The 18,900-nt window shown below is 36.1% G+C and overlaps 1 protein-coding gene across 1 annotated transcript in view; it reads right to left on the bottom strand.

Moving 5' to 3' along the window:
• LOC133530463 (protein CBFA2T3) overlaps nt 1-18,455 on the bottom strand; it is a 111,141-nt gene extending 92,686 nt beyond the window's left edge. Inside the window, exon 1 of the mRNA XM_061868378.1 lies at nt 17,699-18,455. The gene's annotated coding sequence lies outside the window, so the exon portion shown is untranslated. The remainder of the gene's footprint in view (nt 1-17,698) is intronic.
• Between the last annotated feature and the right edge of the window lie 445 nt (nt 18,456-18,900).

The raw sequence follows: 18,900 nt of genomic DNA, 5'->3' as shown, positions 1-18,900 counted from the left end.
AGATAAATAAATGATCATATGTCAGTGTACGTTAGAATAGGCCTGTATGTAAAATTCTAACCGCTCGTAGTCAATGTCAGGCTCATAGCCTGCCGATGACAGCTCATTTAGCAAGAGAGCTTTTGTGGCCGAACATGTGTTGAAAGATCTCGTAAAATCGGACTTCAAAAACGAGGACTAATTTTAGAAATCTAAAAAACTATGTGTGTTTTAGCTGTTCTATAGAAATCCTATATATACACACATTATATATTTTATTTCGCTTCACTGCGTATATTTGTATATGTTACCGTCAACACCCATTTTTAGTGAAAATGCATAATGCTAATTAAAACTAGTTTTGCGTCGGTGAAAACGCGTTTTCAATTGTTAAAAACTAATTTTCTGAAACACCTTGGTGAAAACTAGTTTTTACTGGGATTGCTCAGTCAAATCTAGTTTTCGCAAAGTGCCTTGGTGAAAACTAATCATGACAAATTGTTCAAAAACACCTTGACTAAGGAAAACGCGTAGTTACTGATTAAAACTAGTTTTCTTCTAGTTTAACATTTTCTAGTTAAAACTAGGTTTTACGGTAATATATTCGAAACCGTATCTCCTAATCTCCGACAGCATAACTCTTCTTCTAAAAACACAAAGGTAAGGAAGACAAACGCTACAGGTTTAGATATTTAGCATCATAGTGCACCCCCTAGCAGGTGCGCTATGATTAATCGTGTTTGATAATACCCCCTCCCGGTCAGCGGTGTAATTCACACCGTTCAGAGATTTAGACCGACCAGTGCAAATGGCCTCCGATGAGAAACTTTATCTATGCTTTTAGTTCCATTTAGTACTGGTTACTACTTAATGGAAATTGAAAATTAACATTTGGTTACCTGTTATTTATTCACAATAAATAATTCCCATGTCTACAAGTTTTGAATCTGCAGTGGAATGTTAAATATAAGTATTATAAATAAATCATTTATTCATTGCAGACGTGACATGGTGTTAAAGATATTCTTAGAATTAAGTAAATACAATCATGGTCCCGATTAGGGTCTGTATATTTTTATGCGTTGTCATTCATGCAGTAAAAATATTTTGACCATTGATTTACGCGTACAAAGTAATAATCAAATGCAGTTGAACTTGTGTTCATTATAGCTAGTTTCCAAAATGGTGACGAAATAGGCTATGCATTTTCTTTTTGTAATCCTAGTTGTACTTTGACAAGACAGCTTTATCAGTAGAAAAGGCGGCAAATTTAATAGGTAGGCGCCAGGGATCGAATATTGGTACAAATTTTCAATTTGGAACTATTTTCTACCGACAAAGTTGGGTTGCCAAAGTATCGTTACTAAATTTTGGTTATAAAACAAAATATAGTTACGAAAATGGCCTTTATACACTACCGGTTCGTTTTGAATAGCACACAGTAATTATATTCGGTAATGTTGAACGTTTGAGCTATTGGAAGTTAAACGTTAATTCTGCGTATGACAGCTTTAGTAATTACTATATTAATAATATGTACCTACTTACATATAAATATAATATTCATTTGATTATTAAAACACGTGAATTAGATTATTTTTGACCTAATGCTAAAAAATCTTATTGCTCGCTTTTTTTTTGCTTTTGACCCACTTCCCGATTTCCGATTGAGCTGAAGTTTTGCATACATATCTAAATCGGGTGACAATACAATGTTATGATGACATGAAGCTGATCTGATGATAGAGACAGGAGGTGGCCATGGGAACTCCGTGAATAGATAACGCAGACTAATAGTGTTTGGGGTTGTTAGAATTGTCTCGATGTATATTAGTTGCCTGTGGAAAAAAGTATAGTCAGCTATAAAAGCTTGTGGCAAAAACATTTTTTTACTAAAACAAGACTTAATCACGTATACTTAAGTTTTAAATCTACCTCTGACGTTTCGAGGACGGCGTTAAGTTTTTTCCGAGACCACGGAACGTCGGAGGTAAATTTAAAAACATTTCGGGTATTTAATTTTCGGGTAGTTATAACATTTATTGGTTAACCAACCAAATACAAAACCGCCTGGATCTGTGACTGAACGACCCGACTTTAACTTACATTATTTGATCATGTAATGTTTTCATCTACCCTTAACTGGCTTAAGGAACCATTTGAGGGTATATTTTGTTTATTTCTATATATCGTAATTTTAGTATATGGGATGTAATTTAAAATAAGATAGTTCAGACTAGATGACTACTGGCCACCGTAGTAAAACCATTTTCTCTTTAAATAAATTATTGTACTTTAAGCGAGGTTTAGACTAGGAAGAACTTGCATGCAATTTTCATTACATTGCGGTATCTTATCAAACTTTTAAATGTATTTACCTTAGTAATCGGCAATGTAACGTAAATTGCATTTGCAAATTCTTGCTAAAGCATAGGCGCTTTCCATATATATATTTTTACCAGACTGCCAAAGGGAGGAGGGTAATGTTTTTCGAGTGTATGTATGTCTGTTTCTTTGTGGCCTCCTGTAGCCTAAACGGCTTGATGGATTTTGATGTTTCGGGTATTGTTAGATTCGTCTTGATCACGGGAGTATCATATTTTTGAGAGTAACTAAAAAGTTATAAAAAAAATATATAAAAAAAAACAAAAAACCCGACTGCACACTAAAAAAGAGGAAAACAAGCCCCACAAGAATATTGTTGTTGATGGTAAGTATCGCAGGCGGGGACCAACAACCAAAATGACTATAAGTAACACTCTGTTGGTCCCCGCCTGCGATACTTACCATCAACAACAATATTCTTATGGGGCTTGTTTTCCTCTTTTTTAGTGTGCAGTCGGGTTTTTTGTTTTTTAAAATAATTTTTTTTTTTATTGTACATTGGACCGCCTGCTGATATCTCTATTGCACGTGCCTCATTATCAATGTCACTGTGCGAACTTTACGGAAAGCGTCTCTGCTTTGAAAGATATTTTCACTTTTAAACAGATGCGATTTGTAGAACTAGATTTCTAGTTTATTTAATCGTATGGCATAAATATAAAAATAGGCAATTATTTACATTAAAATTAAGTAATTTAAACGTCAACGTTCAGGATGCCGATCCAAGCAGCTGCGTCGGGTGTGAGATGCAGCAGATCCTCTGGTGGCCCCTGGTAGGAATACAGGGGGCAGCGCTGGATAATGTGTTCCATGGTTTGGTCCTCCTCGTCTATGGGGGACGAATGTTACTCGCGTCCGCAGGAGTTACCTACCACGACCCTGCACGTGTCCCCTGGGTGGTGCTAAAGAGTGACAAACCTGAGGCGAAATAATAGGCAAAGATAGATTTCTACGGTTTTTATTGAAAGCGAGAGAAACAGAACTTAGTTAAATTTAGTATTTTCATACTGGTGTGTTGACAGAGCTCCGGTATGTAAACAGTGCAGTAATTGTGTAGTTATCAGCTGCGGGAGCCTTCGCCCGCATGAGGGCGGACTGACAGCAAAACAACTAGATACCTACAAATAATACTCTTTCAAATGAGAAATATTTTATAAGCTTGTTTTCGGAACGAAGTTCCTTATCGGACGGTTGCCGGATAGTAGGCGACAAAAAGAGTAAAAAAAATCTGTCACCGCCCTCTTATGTTTAAATTCTTTCTCGAGAATAAGTAGCCTAATTTCACCGACTTACGTATATCCCATAATGGCACAGTTGGCAAATAGGGGGCCTACCGTGAAAACAGAAATTCGCAAATTGCGGGGATCTTTCTCTTTTACTCTCACTAAGACGTAATTAGAGTGACAGAGAAAAATGCCCGCGATTGACGAAATTACATTAATGCGGTTATAGCCCAGCCGCTTAGAAAGAGGTGGTAACAGCAACGATCCGGGTTCGATCATTCGATTAAAATCCCACTCAAAGCATCAGTCTTGATTGTCATATAGATTTAAGAGCATGTAAGATGTATTATCTGTTGGTAATCCTAAATAAATAAAATAAAATAAATAAATAAAAGTTAAAAATTGTCTCTATTCACCCCATTTCACCATATAAGCTTTTTTTGTTTATACTACGTCGGTGGCAAACAAGCATACGGCCCGCCTGATGGTAAGCAGTCTCCGTAGCCTATGTGCGCCTGCAACTCCAAAGGAGTTACATGCGCGTTGCCAACCCTAACCCCCCCCCCCCTCGTTGAGCTGAATCGATAATATCATATAAGTCCAAGAAAAAAAAAAGGTCTTGAGTATGTTACCTTGTGTCTTGTGATTTTATAGCAAATGTATTGAAAAATGTTTATTGTACGTACGCACTGTGTATATGTCATTATGTACCCGTACCTGTGGGGAGACACTAGAGCGTTCAGGCATTGTCGGCTCCGTTCGGCTCAGCATTGCTCGGAGCAATTATTAGGGTTGGGTTGGCACAACTTGACGTCCCTTTGCGTGCAAAATCACAGATAAAGATAATGACTTGAATTTTGACAACCCTAAATAGCCGGAAGGGAGAAATTCACATTACCATACATTAGAAAGAAACAGCATGATTTGTCCCTGAATCGCTGTCAAACTTCGGTTTTGTGGGCAGTGTCATTTCTGTACTGTAGTACTATTACTTATTCTGTGCCCTTACTTACTTGTCCCATTATCTTTTCGACTAAGGCTCAAAAAAAACATCTCGAGGCTCGTAGGTACTTAATGACCGCACTTAAACCAAAATGTACTACTATGCTGAAAAAAAACCCAGATGGATTACATGGATAAAATACGAGTACATAGAATTAGTTAGTTGTTATTTTTATCAATACAGTGGGTCCTCTTTATTCTGGACCCCCTATAATCCGGACGGATTCCACACGGGTGACGGCGGGGTGTGCGGGGTTGAGAGGGGCGGGCATATCATCGCACCGTTGCTATCCCGCTATCGCTCGCGCGGCCCGAACAACTGTTAGCATTTGTGGGGCACAGGAGTGATAATATTTCTTAGCAGGTACTCCGCTCACGTGCGCACTGCATACACAAATCTTTCATTGATTTACTAATTAAACACTATAAAAATTGCCATTTATAATCCGGACAATCTTCCTCCACCTAGGAATTCCTCTTTAACTCGGTTTCTGTCGGTTTTTTGCCCGTCCAGATTAAAGAAAAACAATCCACTGTAATGTAACGTAACTTATATTGTGTAATGTAACTTTTAATATTGTCGAAATTGTATCCTTGCCTGCCGACGCTACGCACCCGCATCTTGTTTTATCTTGTACACAATTGATTCTGTATCACGGCTCACGGCGAACCGGCCTGCGATCGGACGGAAATTCTTCTTTATTACTATATTTATAAATTTGAGAGCCAGTCTGGCCTAGTGGGTAGTGACTCTGCCTATGAAGCCGATGGTCCTGGGTTCGAATCCCGGTAAGGGCATGTATTTGTGTGATGGGCATAGATATTTACTCCTGAGTCATGGATGGTTTTTATGTATTTCAGTATTTGTATATTACATATATCGTTGTCTGAGTACCCACAACACAAGCCTTCTTGAGCGTACCGTGGGACTTAGTCAATTTGTGTTAGAATGTCCGGTTCCGGGCCCGACTGTCCGGCTGTTCTGCAGTAACTACAGATCACATTTCATTCCAATACTCGTAAAATTTTGTGGTAGGTTTCGATAATTAATTATAAGTATAGATTTTTGTCAGTCAGTTTTTGGACAGTCCGATCGGACGGAAGGACCTGCAAAAATGATCGTGTTCTCAAATTATGTTGTCAGAATGCATATTCGTTTTTTAGCATTAGAAAAAAATAAACTATCTTGACGTGTTTTTTACTGAAAGTTATTGAAAAATGCTTTTTACTAATTAGTTCCACATTACTTATGAAAGCAAAATAATGTAAATAATCGTAGTTGTGATTTAACATTGTTACATATTTACTGTGTCTTATCTTTCAAAATTGTTTTTTCATAGAAAGACACGTCAAGAACGCTTACCTCATTTGTAACGCTAAAAAACGAACTATACAAAAAGAAACTCCCGCAACGGTAGCGCATCAAATCTATTCATCAAATACACGCAAAAACCGAATAAAATTTGACCCCTACAAGGTCCAAATCCTAAATCCCGTATTTGAAAACAAGCAAAAGTTTATTAGAATACCGTGCTTTAAAAAATCGTACCTCTTTAAGGGTCCCATATAATAACAAACCACCTTTTAACAATTATTTCATTATTTCATCGAAACATTTGTTCAAACAGACAGCGCGTGCACCGAACGTCAAAATAGCGCCATCTGTGTTTGCGATATGACAACTGACTATTGTCGTTACCTTTGTTTAAAAGATTATAATTTTAATGGTAAATGTATTTAAGTTACGTCATTTTGAAAACAACTTTAGTGATTGTATTCTCAGGTGGTTAGCAACGCAGATGTAACGAATAATATTAATGTTGTTTTGTACATAAAATACGTTTTTCACGCAACTGGTTGTAAATTAAGCGATACTCTATCCACTATACATACCTACCTAACGTAGTGTACATACATACATTAACATATATCTAAGGACGGGCCTTCCGGGCAATAAGAAATGTGCCATTACCGCCGTGTCACTCAAACGAATTCAAGCTAATCGTGCAGTCTAGCCGACGTAGTATAGAAAAAAAAGTCTAACTCCATCTCCACAACGCGATCGGTTGATGAGTTCGCATCACGCGCGCGATTGGCTCAAATTCATGTGTGACACCACTGAACTAGCACCATTCTTAGTGCCCGTCCGTAGATATATGCACACGTTCGATCCACATACAAACTCAACCCAGTGAGCGACAGGGAACCAATAAACGACTTTTTGAAGTCGGATTTCAAGCTCTCCAACACATGATGGGCCGCAAAGGCTCTCGTGCTAAATGAGCTGTCATCGGCAGGCTAAGCGCCTGACACTGACTAGGTGCGGGTCGGATATTCAACACCCATGTTATTATTGACTTGGTATAAAAAGTCAACACTATAAACAAAGTTCGAACTCACGATCCCGAACTTGATATTTATTTTAAATATATATGTAAGTGTGGGACATATTGAGATCAATAGCACATCAAATTAAAATTTTGAAAATTCTAATGCGACTCGTTTGATTTAGCAGGCTTAACGTGAACAGCTTTGTAATCCTAATTAACCCATTCAGCACTACACGTTGTCGTTTTGCCTCTACAAAGCATTTCCTCTACATACCGGGAAATCCATGTTATAGGCTACGACCGTAGCTCAGCGGGGAATGTGTTGACAATTACAAAAATAGAATATAAAAAAGATTGAGGAGTAAAATCACTACTTTTTATTGTAGTCGGGTTTCAAACCAGCACCAGCATATTGTCGAAGCCACAAAAGCTCTCTTGCTAAATGAGCTGTCATCGACAGGCTAAGAGCCTGACACTGACCGCGAGTGGTTTTCGTATGATGTGACTTGATAATTGATATTAGTATGGCATAGGTGCAAAATTTTGAAAATGAATGGCGCCATACATTCTATGACTGGAGCAAAAAAAAACACAGTTTTTATTGGTTAATAATATTGAGACCAATTGCAGTAGCTTTCATTAAATACAAAGAAAACATAAAGGACAAATTGGCCTTCAACTTTTAAAGCGTAAAGCGGTAGAAATATTACAGGTGTCGGTGAAATATCAAAAACACTCCAAATTTTCTCCTAAATGTTCCATTGCAATTTCATTTCAAAAACTTAGCACTTTATCTACCAGTTAAGTTCTTTTGAATTGTGAAACGCCAACGATGACTTTATTCGTCAGATAAGTAGCAAGTAGCTTATTCATGACTTTACTTGGACAACAAACAGGCCCTCCCTAAGTATAAAAATATGTAATACTAATCTTGTTGTAAGTTTACCAAGCTTATTGCTAGCCATTCAGATCGCTGTACCAATATTACCGTTAAGTACTTTTTTCAAGTACCGTAAACACTAAAGCGCGCAAGAAAAATGTGCCCTGCTTATTGGAATTCGGGCCGTTACAATTTATACTTACCGCACCTGCGGCGCAGGTGGCGCCACCGGCTTATTGTTGCCGAGGGTTTAGGAGCCCTGGAACTGACGGGAAAAATAATTTTGCCAAAGTTTAGTAACACTGGATGCGGCAATAACGTTTTTTGCCAAAGGTTTCGGAGAACTGAACAGACAGAATTTGTACCAAGGGTTGAGCAACCATGGATGTGGCTACCGACAATATTTTTAAGCTAAAGTTTTAGGACCCCTGGTAGCCAGGGTTAGGCCACCCTGGGATGCGGCAAAACCATAATATACCGAGATGTCGAAAGGCACCGAAATCAGTTGGGCCAATCATAGACGCAATTAGAAAACAATTATTGCTAATCATTACATAATTCGATTTTGTTATGTTATTATAACTTTGTAACAATGCATCTTAACAAAAACCTAGACCTCTACTTATACTCATTACTTTTACACTTTGAGCCCGTGAAGGTCGCCTTTACAAGTTAAGTCACATTTGCAAGTGAGTTCGACTTCAGTAATTGCCTCTCTCGGGCATTATGTATTTCTATTACTTTATGCAGAGGCATATGTATGTCAGAAACTATGTTATTTAATATAGGTACATCTACCATACAGTTTATTTGTCGGTGAAGCGTAAGAATTTTAAATGTAGCAATTATTGTTTGAGGTTGTGCATGTAATTATTTTTACGTTTTTAATTTTGAATGATGAATACAACTAATTTGGTTATTGGATATAAGATTATTAAGTACTTTGTTAGACCTATCCGTTATAATATTCATCATGAAACCACATCACCTTTACAAGTCAAGTCACAGTTGCAAGTGACAGCTCGACTTCAGTAATTGCTAACCTAAGGCATTTTCTATTCCCTTTCCCAAAGCGCAAGTATAAACAAAATGCGCTGTTTTGGGAGAGGCGTACCGAGAGCTATGAAAATTTTACACACGCGTAAATTAATTTTTCTTTTTTTTTCATTATTTTGTTAAGCTTGTTAGCACAATCCGTCATAATATTGATCATGAAACCACATCACCCTTACACTTAGTGCCCGCCAAGGTCGCCTTTACAAGTCAAGTCACACTTGCAAGTGACAGCTCGACTTCAGTAATTGCCCGCCTCGGGCAGCGTTATTCCACAAGTGAACATGGCGCAAGTCAAACCCAAGAACCAGCATATTGTGATCTCGAGACCTTTAACAACAGCGTGTAATATGGTAGCTCATTCATTGGTTATGATAAGAACGTTAGTCCAAGCTTAGTGATTAGAATGGGTTCAGAGTTCTAAGTTGCACGAAATCTATTCAACATCGCACAAGTGATCTTATGCAAGTTTAGGACTCTATTCGAGTGTTTTGATCGCTTTATGTTCATAAATACGTGTTCGTAAATTGGCTGTGATTTCGATTGTATTTGGTTATTAGGTAAATTATTCCTATTAAAATTATTTTCTAGATGATAAGAAACGCTATCAAGTTACAAAAATGCGTCTACTAAAGTATTCACAACAAAGACTTTTTTAAACTTATGATGCCAAACAGAGGAAAAAACCAGGCAGAAGCTTGTAGTATTTACCGGGTGTGGCCAACAACACGAGTCAATGATTTAAACATAGATTATACTCCTCAATCGATGACACTTTTAAAAATTATGAAGTACCTATTTAGACTTCATATTTTTTATACAAATTAAATATTATTTTTAATGTACACTGTCAGGGCTGCTACTTGAAGGAAACACAAAAAATAACAAACAGCTATAGATGGTTTTATTGCCTTTATATTTGGTCACCAAGATGATGTAATTAACCACTTCATTGCACTTTTTCCATCATGATCTTTGTATACAAATGTGTATTTTGTACGCAAAAATGGCTTTTTCGCGAAGTTTTTCCTTTTTTTAAACCAAATGTTTATGTAATATCTTACAAAAGCTCTTCATACTATTGCTAAGAGATGCCTCTATCATGTGATATTTTACTATGACCATATTTGCACAGCATCTACATTTTGTAGGTTAACAGCCAATTTTGAGCGTTTTTTTTTATGTCGTCCGTAAGCATACGATGATCTCTAATGAACTCACTAAAACATTTATTAATGTAGGTATAAATACATATTGACCTGCAATAGGACTTACTCTCCAAGACTAGAAAAAAGTTGATCCATGCACTATTTTTATTTATTTATTTCAAATAACAAATTGCAACTTACAGCTAATGCCAAAGCGGCACAAATTGGAATACATTAACAACATAAAACAAAGAAATTATTGACAAAATACAGAAATTTCAAAGAGCCATAGAACGAAGCCTACTCGGTATAAAATTAAAAGACAGAGTAAGAAACACTGACATTCGTAAGAGGACAAATATAATGGATGCAGCGGAAATGGCATGCCGCCTTAAGTGGCGATGGGCCGGACACACAGCGAGAGCAAAAGACGACCGATGGAGCAAAAGGGTTCTGCACTGGTACCCACCAGATGGCGGGCGAGGGCAAGGTCATCCGCTCCGCCGCTGGCGAGACGACATAACCGAGCAGGCAGGAATAGCCTGGGCCAGTCTGGCCGCCGACAGAAAGCTATGGTGTAACATGGAGGAGGCCTACGTCCAAAAATGGACAAACCCACATAATGAAACTTAGTTTTAATTTCTTTTTTTGTATTGTAAATAAATAAAAAAATGTGTTAACTCTATAATATATTTGTAATATTTATAGTTGGGTAATAAAAGGCTTTTATTATTTTTATTATTATTATTAACAACATAAAGCATTAACATTATAAAGCAATAACACATGAGCAGCTAAGACACAGGAATTCATAACGGTATAGTACTCTCAGGCATCTCTCTCATTTTTAGGGTTCCGTAGTCAACTAGGAACCCTTATAGTTTCGCCATGTCCGTCTGTCTGTCTGTCTGTCTGTCTGTCCGAGGCTTTGCTCCGTGGTTGTTAGTGCTAGAAAGCTGAAATTCGGCATGGATATATAAATCAATGAAGCCAAAAAAGTCGTACAATAAAATCGAAAAATTTAATTTAATTTTTTTGAGGGTACCTCCCCTACACGTAAAGTGGGGGTGAATTTTTTTTTTGCTTCAACCCCACAGTGTGGGGTATCGTTGGAAAGATATTTCAAAACTAATAGGGGTATTCTACAAACATTTTTTGATAAAGTGAATATATTCGGAGATAATCGCTCCGAAATAAAAAAAAATGTGTCCCCCCCCCCCTCTAACTTTTGAACCATAGGTCCAAAAAATATGAAAAAATCGTGGAAGTAGAGCTTAAGAAAGACATTAAATGAAAACTATAGCGGACATGATCAGTTTAGCTGTTTTTGAGTAGTCGCAAAAAGTTTCCCCTTCATAGTAAAAAGACTTACTTTAATTAGGTATACTGATTATGCAAATTTGCCATTTGTTTAACTCGCGTGAAAGGTACCGTTTCATCCCTTGGTTAACAATTTACTATACTTTAAGCTCCAGTTTAGCTTATTGTGACGGAAGAGTAACTACGGAACCCTACACTGAGCGTGGCCCGACATACTCTTGGCCGGTTTTTATTGAGTATACTCGCGCCGAAAATCGTAAAAAAATCGTCACACGACTATTTTCACAAATAAATCCGTTGAAGATGAAACAAGGAATTATTAAAATTATGCTACAGACAATTGATACACATATGAAACAAACTGTATTCTGCTTCCAAAGAGTTATATTTTTATATGTTGTATTTTTTTTTAAATATAGTTACATGTTATGTGGTGGTGGCCGAGTGGATATGACGTCCGACTTTCAATCCGGAGGTCGCGGGTTCAAACCCAGGCTCGTAACAATGAGTTTTTGGGAACTTATGTACGAAATATCATTTGATATTTTACCACTAGCTTTTCGGTGAAGGAAAACATCGTGAGGAAACCTGCATACATCTGCGAAAAAAATTCAAAAGTGTATGTGAAGTCCCCAATCCGCATTGGGCTAGCGTGGGGACTATATCCCGAGACTATAGCACATGAGAGGAGGCCTGTGCCCAGCAGTGGGACATATATAGGCTGAATTATTATTATTATTATTATTTATAGTTACATTAGTAGCAGCCCTCGTATTGACGTTGCTTGTCACGCTTTAAACATAAGGAAATTCGCAATACATTGCGTCTTAGAATAAACTTTAAAGTGTGCTAAAAAACAAAACAAGTTATTTTTTAAAGTCGCTGAACTTATGTTGGTTAATTTGAAAACCACAGCCTACGGTTTCATTTTTTTGCGGTAAAGTACAGTTTATATTTCGCTTATGTGCATTATTATAATTTAGTTTAAAAAATAATAATTTTAGGTTCTTTTTTTTCAAACATGTGGGTATATTTTTAATTAGGTACACATTCTATTCTAATCACATCCTGCTATTATATACTTACCCTAATGATTTGCCGGTCAATAACAGAACTGATTATGTGACTTATAATGATAATCAGAACAATAATAAAACTGAAGAACAGTTTTTACCATTTTTTCGTTCATCAACAAAATCCTCCTATCCAAAGATATTTAATTCGTAACTTAGACCCACATGCCCGCATGGACCCCGCATTCCCGCATGTTCACATATGCTCCCGCATGCGGTGAGTTTACGTGCGGATTTATTTACACATTATTTTGACGGACTGTAGGTAACAGATTATTTTTGGGTCATTTTTGTACAACAGGTTAAATGCAAAACTAGACTTATACCCACTTAGCTATGATGGTTTTAAAAATACTCTACGACGCGCCCTTTTAAAATACTTATGACGTAAATACGATGATACAGTGAACTTACTATTCGTAAAATGATTACCTACTACATATATGATATTTAAAGTATTTGATATTTAATACTTAAGTATGGTAACGACTTCAATAATGGGGCATTTAAAAGAAAATTTGAAGTATTTTTGAAATTTAAAATCATCTGTAAAATTTCTACCGCTTTATTCTTTATATGTTGAATGTCCAGGTCATATTTTATGTTTTCTATGTATTTAATGAAAGCTACTGCAATTGGTTTCAATATTATTAACCAATTAAAACTATGGTTTTTAGGGTTCCGTAGCCAAATGGCAAAAAACCGAACCCTTATGGATTCGTCCTATCTGTTTGTCCGTCCGTATGTCACAGCCACTTTTTTCCATAACTATAAGAACTATACTGTTGAAACTTGGTAAGTAGATGTATTTTGTGAACCGCATTGAGGTTTTCACACAATAATTTAAAAAATATACAATAAATTTTGTGGGTTCCCCATACTTAGAACTGAAACTCAAAATTTTTTTTTTCATCAAACCCATACGTGTGGGGTATCTATGGATAAGAGACACTTCCAAAGTGGTAAAATGTGCCCTCCCCCCCCCCCCCTCCCCTGTAACTTCTAAAATAAGAGAATGATAAAACTAAAAAAATATATGATGTACAAATTACCATGCAAACTTCTACCGAAAATTGGTTTGAACGAGAACTAGTAAGTAGTTTTTTTTTTCATACGTCATAAATGGTAAGGAATCCTTCATGGGCGAGTCCGACCCGCACTTGGCCGCTTTTTTTGCTCCAGTCGTGGGATGTACGGCGCCATTAATTTTCAAACTAACAAATATCAATGAAAAATTAAACTTTAGCAGCTCTTTGGCTCTTGTTTATGGTAAAATGTTGCTTGTTTTACAGTATTTGTCTATACCATCCCATTACAGGTGCCTGTTCCATTATAGGGGTGTTTATTTTGTTAAGGTGATGAGACTTTTATTTTGTACTACTTGTAATTTATCTTATACCTTTAAACGAGCAATTCTTGTATATATATATATATATATATATATATATATATATATATACATATATATATATATATATATATATATATATGTATATTTCCGGGATCTCGGAAACGGCTCTAACGATTTTGCTGAAATTTGGTATATGGGGGTTTTTGGGGGTAAACAATCGATCTAGATTAGTCTTATGTTTGGGAAAACACGTGTTTTCGAGTTTTCATGCTGTTTTCTTTCGACGCAGAATATGGTCGCTAATTTCGTGTTGCCGGCCACTGTCCGTCTGGTGCAGCGGGTTAAGACGCGGACTGCTTAACGAGTGTTACGGGTTCGAATCTCGCCCGGTAACTAACTTTTTTTTTATATGTTCAAGTTTATATATAATTTTTTTAATTTTTATTGTTTTAGACAAGTTTAATGTAGTAAAAAAATGTAGTTAAGATTATCACCTATACACCACCATATTACAATAAATAGTTATAACCGAGCAATGCTCGGTCGCCCAGGTACTATTATAATTAAGTGTATAACTGATACTGTCCTTTTGTGCATGAAACAGGAAATCCTAGTGCAGGCATTTGTTAATCACTTTTCTCCCTTTACAATCTTTAGTCTTTAAGAGCAACCACTGAACAATAATTTTTCATATCACAACAATACGATACCACAAAAACGTCACTTTTGACACTGACATATCGGTATCGTATCGCTGTGACATCTTAAAAGCATTGTACAAATTAGTTCTTAGTTGAGTTAAAGGCTGAAGCTATATTGCACAAAAGAAAAGACTTAATGTCCATAAGCATTCTCTACTAGTCAACCTCAAGGCGAAGCAGAGAGATTGCGAGCAAAATACAATATATTATCGTAATACCGAAGATTAATTACTGAAATATCTGATAATTATGCAATAAATGATAGATTGAAAACATCGTGGAAACAAATTCTTAAGCATCTCAATAAACGCGCTACCAACAATTCATCGCCAAACATTCCCGTTGTCTGCCCAAACGCAATCCGAATTTAAAAAGTCACTTAAAAAAAAGTGGCCAAGTGCGAGTCGGACTCGCCCATGAAGGGTTCCGTACCATTTATGACGTATTAAAAAAACTACTTACTAGATCTCGTTCAAACCAATTTTCGGTGGAAGTTTGCATAGTAATGTATACCATATATTTTTTTTAGTTTTATCATTCTGTTATTTTAGAAGTTACAGGGGGGGGACACACTTTTCCAGTTTGGAAGTGTCTCTCGCGCAAACTATTCAGTTTAGAAAAAAATGATAGAAACCCCAATATCATTTTTGAAGACCTATCCATAAATACCCCACACGTATGTGTTTAATGAAAAAAAAATTTTAAGTTTCAGTTCTAAGTATGGGGAACCCCCCAAATTTATAGTTTTTTTTTTCTATTTTTGTGTGAAAATCTTAATGCGGTTCCCAGAATACATCTACTTACCAAGTTTGAACAGTACAGTTCTTATAGTTTCGGAAAAAAGTCGCTGTGACATAAACGGACAGACAGACGAATCTATAAGGGTTCGGTTTTTTGCCATTTGGCTACGGAACCCTAAAAAGCGAGGGCACAGGGAATGATTCATACAGCCGCGTGTGCTGAAGGGTTTAACGACGCTATGCAGGCGACACTTTATTGGGACATCGTTAATCATGCCTTAAGCCGTAGATAACAAGATTCATTTTCCTACAACGCTGTTATATTGGCTGGGCACAGCTGGGCCCAGCCGGCGTGTATCAGGTGTTGCCGTTTTATGAAAACTAATATTTTTTACGTAGGGCTTGGGCGGGTAGCTCAAATCTGAATTCATTAATGTTTCCGCATTTACAATTTCGTAATAAACGATTCCTATCATTGTTCAGGTATTTTCCGATCTTAAAAATAATAGATTCTATAAACTTATACATACTTTTCGGAACGTAAGTGTATGTCCCGAAAAGTATGTGAAGTTCTAGTATTTTGAGCCTTAATTTGAAGAACTCACCGAGTCCAATTCTCTACGACACTCATGCTTAAAAAACTTTCGAGTCTCTAGTTTCCAGTCGAGTCATTTGTTAAGTCTTTTTTGTCTTAACTCATAAGGATCTGAGCCTCCGAATAAAGACTCCGTAAAAAAAATTGTAGGTTTTATCTGTGTTGTTAATGTAAAGAAAATAGGCGTAACTACCCATGATTTGTAAAAAAATTAGTTCTCTGAAATGAACTCAAGTCTGACGAGGACCCCGAGTCTTTTCTTTTGTTCTAACAAATTGTAAAAACTCAAGTTTCCGTTTAATTATTAGTCTAAAAAACCAAGTCTCAAAACAGAGGATTCTATGAATCGAGCCTTAATCAACAGATGACATTATCATCTGTCAGACACGTCTGCCTAATTCCTGCCATATTTTGACATATGTTTCCGTCTGCCCCATCTGTCAGATAGATCTGATGGGCACATCTGCGCGTATATCGGTAGCTATGTAATATTTATTTGCAGTAAATTAGCATGACTTGAGCCAATGACACATTATTTTAATAGATACCTAAATTTCAACTGTTATGATAAAGTCATACAATCTCCCTTTGGCTGGCCTAATTATAATTACCAATACATCAATTTAATCGTAATTATTAATTGAGCATAATACGACATTATGTATGTATTTTGTCGCATATACAACGCGTGATCACTGATCACATATGTATGGATATATAGAATACTCCGTATTAGCACATCTCAGTTAAAGATACAGCTTATAGAAAACCAATTGATTATGAGATAGATGCAGACAACAGGCGGTCATATCGCTAAAGAGCGATCTCTTCCAGTCTTTAATGAAATATATAGCATGTTGAAAAATTTAACGGCATTATAAGTGTCGTTATCTGTAAAAAGAACCTTATTTTCAGCACTTTTGTCTCAAAGTGCCGTATTTTTATTGGGATATCGTTAATCATGCCATAAGCCTTTAGTAATAAGGTTCAATTTCCGTGTAACGGCCCTATATTGGCTGCGACAGTTGGGCCCGGCCGGCGCGTGCCAGGTGTTGCCAGTTTATGAAAACTAATAACTTTTTATACGTTGGGAGTGTGAGCACTGAAATCTGAAATCCATACCTTACAGAACATAGACCAGACCGAACTTACCTGACAGATGAGCTGAGAACCTATATGGCACAAAAAACTTGAAATAATTTGCTTGAATGTCTGAAACCCATGCATTATGAAGACGTCCAAATATATTTTTTTAATTCTAATTAACATTTTTTGTATGTTCATATGACTATTATTTCGGCCCACTCCGCATTCGAAGAAGGCATATTTTAAAAAAAATTGCGCAAAATCAGTTTTATAACGATGATTTTTTTTATATATTACGATTAAACGAATTCAAGTAAATAGATAATATTAAAACACAAACCTACTAATTTATAATTATGATAAGTTAGTTGGAAAATAGGTATTCAAAAAGAAAGCTAATTAATATCTTAACTAATTGGATATCTTATATCCCAAAAATTATTTAATATCGTCCTGTTTGGCGTTGATTGTGAATTTATATTGATTTCATTAAAACTTTAGAAAATAATTTGGTACCTACATAAAGGAAAGAAAATAGGTTTAATAGCTTAGTTTTATTCAAATGGATAAATAGAATCCTCTAACCATCTGTCTTTCCCAAATAAATTATTTGCAGGCATTCATGACTTAGATTTATGCAAAAACCGTGAAAACTGGAACACATACCTACATAAATATTTGAAGTCTACATACATTTCATTTGATCGTAACTTATCTTTCATCACTAGTTTAATGTGGGTTTCATACATTAACCAGCATATTAACATCAAATATTTATATTAACGCACAAACGTTGATTTAAAACACGCCGATAAAACACAAGTTCTCTTACCGCGTCGTTTTTGACAGCTGACAGCTCCTGTTAACAGTCACTTCACAATCACGCTCACAAACGTTGCAGTCCGTGCAAAACTGTCTACTCAAACACGCAAAAAAAAGTTAATGACCATAAGCCTTATTTTTATTTTTTTCGTACGAGATGTGAGGGGGCGTTCGAAAATGGCCGCGTGCGTCATCAAGCGCGCTCCGCGAGAAACTGAGAGGGCGGCATGTGCGCCGGGCGGTACGGAAAACCGCCTTTCTTAAATGAAAACTGTTTGGCCAGCCTATGATCGTATAATTTATAGAATTTAGAGTTTAGCGCGCGTGTAAACTTAACGCTTTTATGTGTTTACCTATGTTTTTCAACAAAAAGGGTTTATGGCGTTAAATATTGCCTGTTTTAGTTTTTGTGTTGGGAAAACTGCTAATTTGCCACCCGGCTGAAATTATTTGTTTGTTCTTTCTAGTCGAATTTCCCTTTTAAACTTCTTACAAATGCAACTAGGGAACAAATTAAATTATTTTCATTAAATATTTTAATTTGTGTTTCATGTAGTCAAACTACTATACGTATATAAATTATGAACTTTAGTGCCTATATGACATCTATAGCAGATTATACCTACTTACAAATACCTGATTATAACTAATGTTTGCTTTGAAAATATCATATATTCTCCTCCTTGGTAAGTTTTTGCTTCCTCTATTATATTTATTTTTATTATATATTTTTTAATTTTATACGACTTCATTATTATTACACAAATTGACTAAGTCCCACGGTAAGCTCCATTAATTTTTTTTTTAATAAGGCTTGTGTTGTGGTTACTTAGACAACGATATATTCATAAATACTTAAATACATAGGATATCTATTATATCTATCAATATTTATTGATATGCAATTATTAAATATTGACAACACAAATATTTCATTAATGATTGGCAGTAATCTCCCAGAGCAAGCGGATCAAAACGAAAACTGTACATTTATAAATCAATCCATTTTACAAGCTTTTATTTAAATTGCCCTGTTAGTATGTATGTATGTTTGTGTGAATCAAATCGGGTGACAATGCAATATTATGGTACCATCGAGCTGATCTGCTGATGGAGAGAGGAGGTAGCCATGGGAACTCTGTGATAAAACAACGCAACCTAATTGTGTTTGGGGTTTTTAGAATTGTCTCGCTGAGCATTACCTGCCTGTGC

Source organism: Cydia pomonella, chromosome 22 (genome assembly GCF_033807575.1).
Source record: "Cydia pomonella isolate Wapato2018A chromosome 22, ilCydPomo1, whole genome shotgun sequence".
NCBI classification, from domain to species: Eukaryota; Metazoa; Arthropoda; class Insecta; order Lepidoptera; family Tortricidae; genus Cydia; species Cydia pomonella.
Note: the sequence above shows the minus strand (reverse complement) of the source record. Positions and strands in the feature narration are given on the sequence as shown.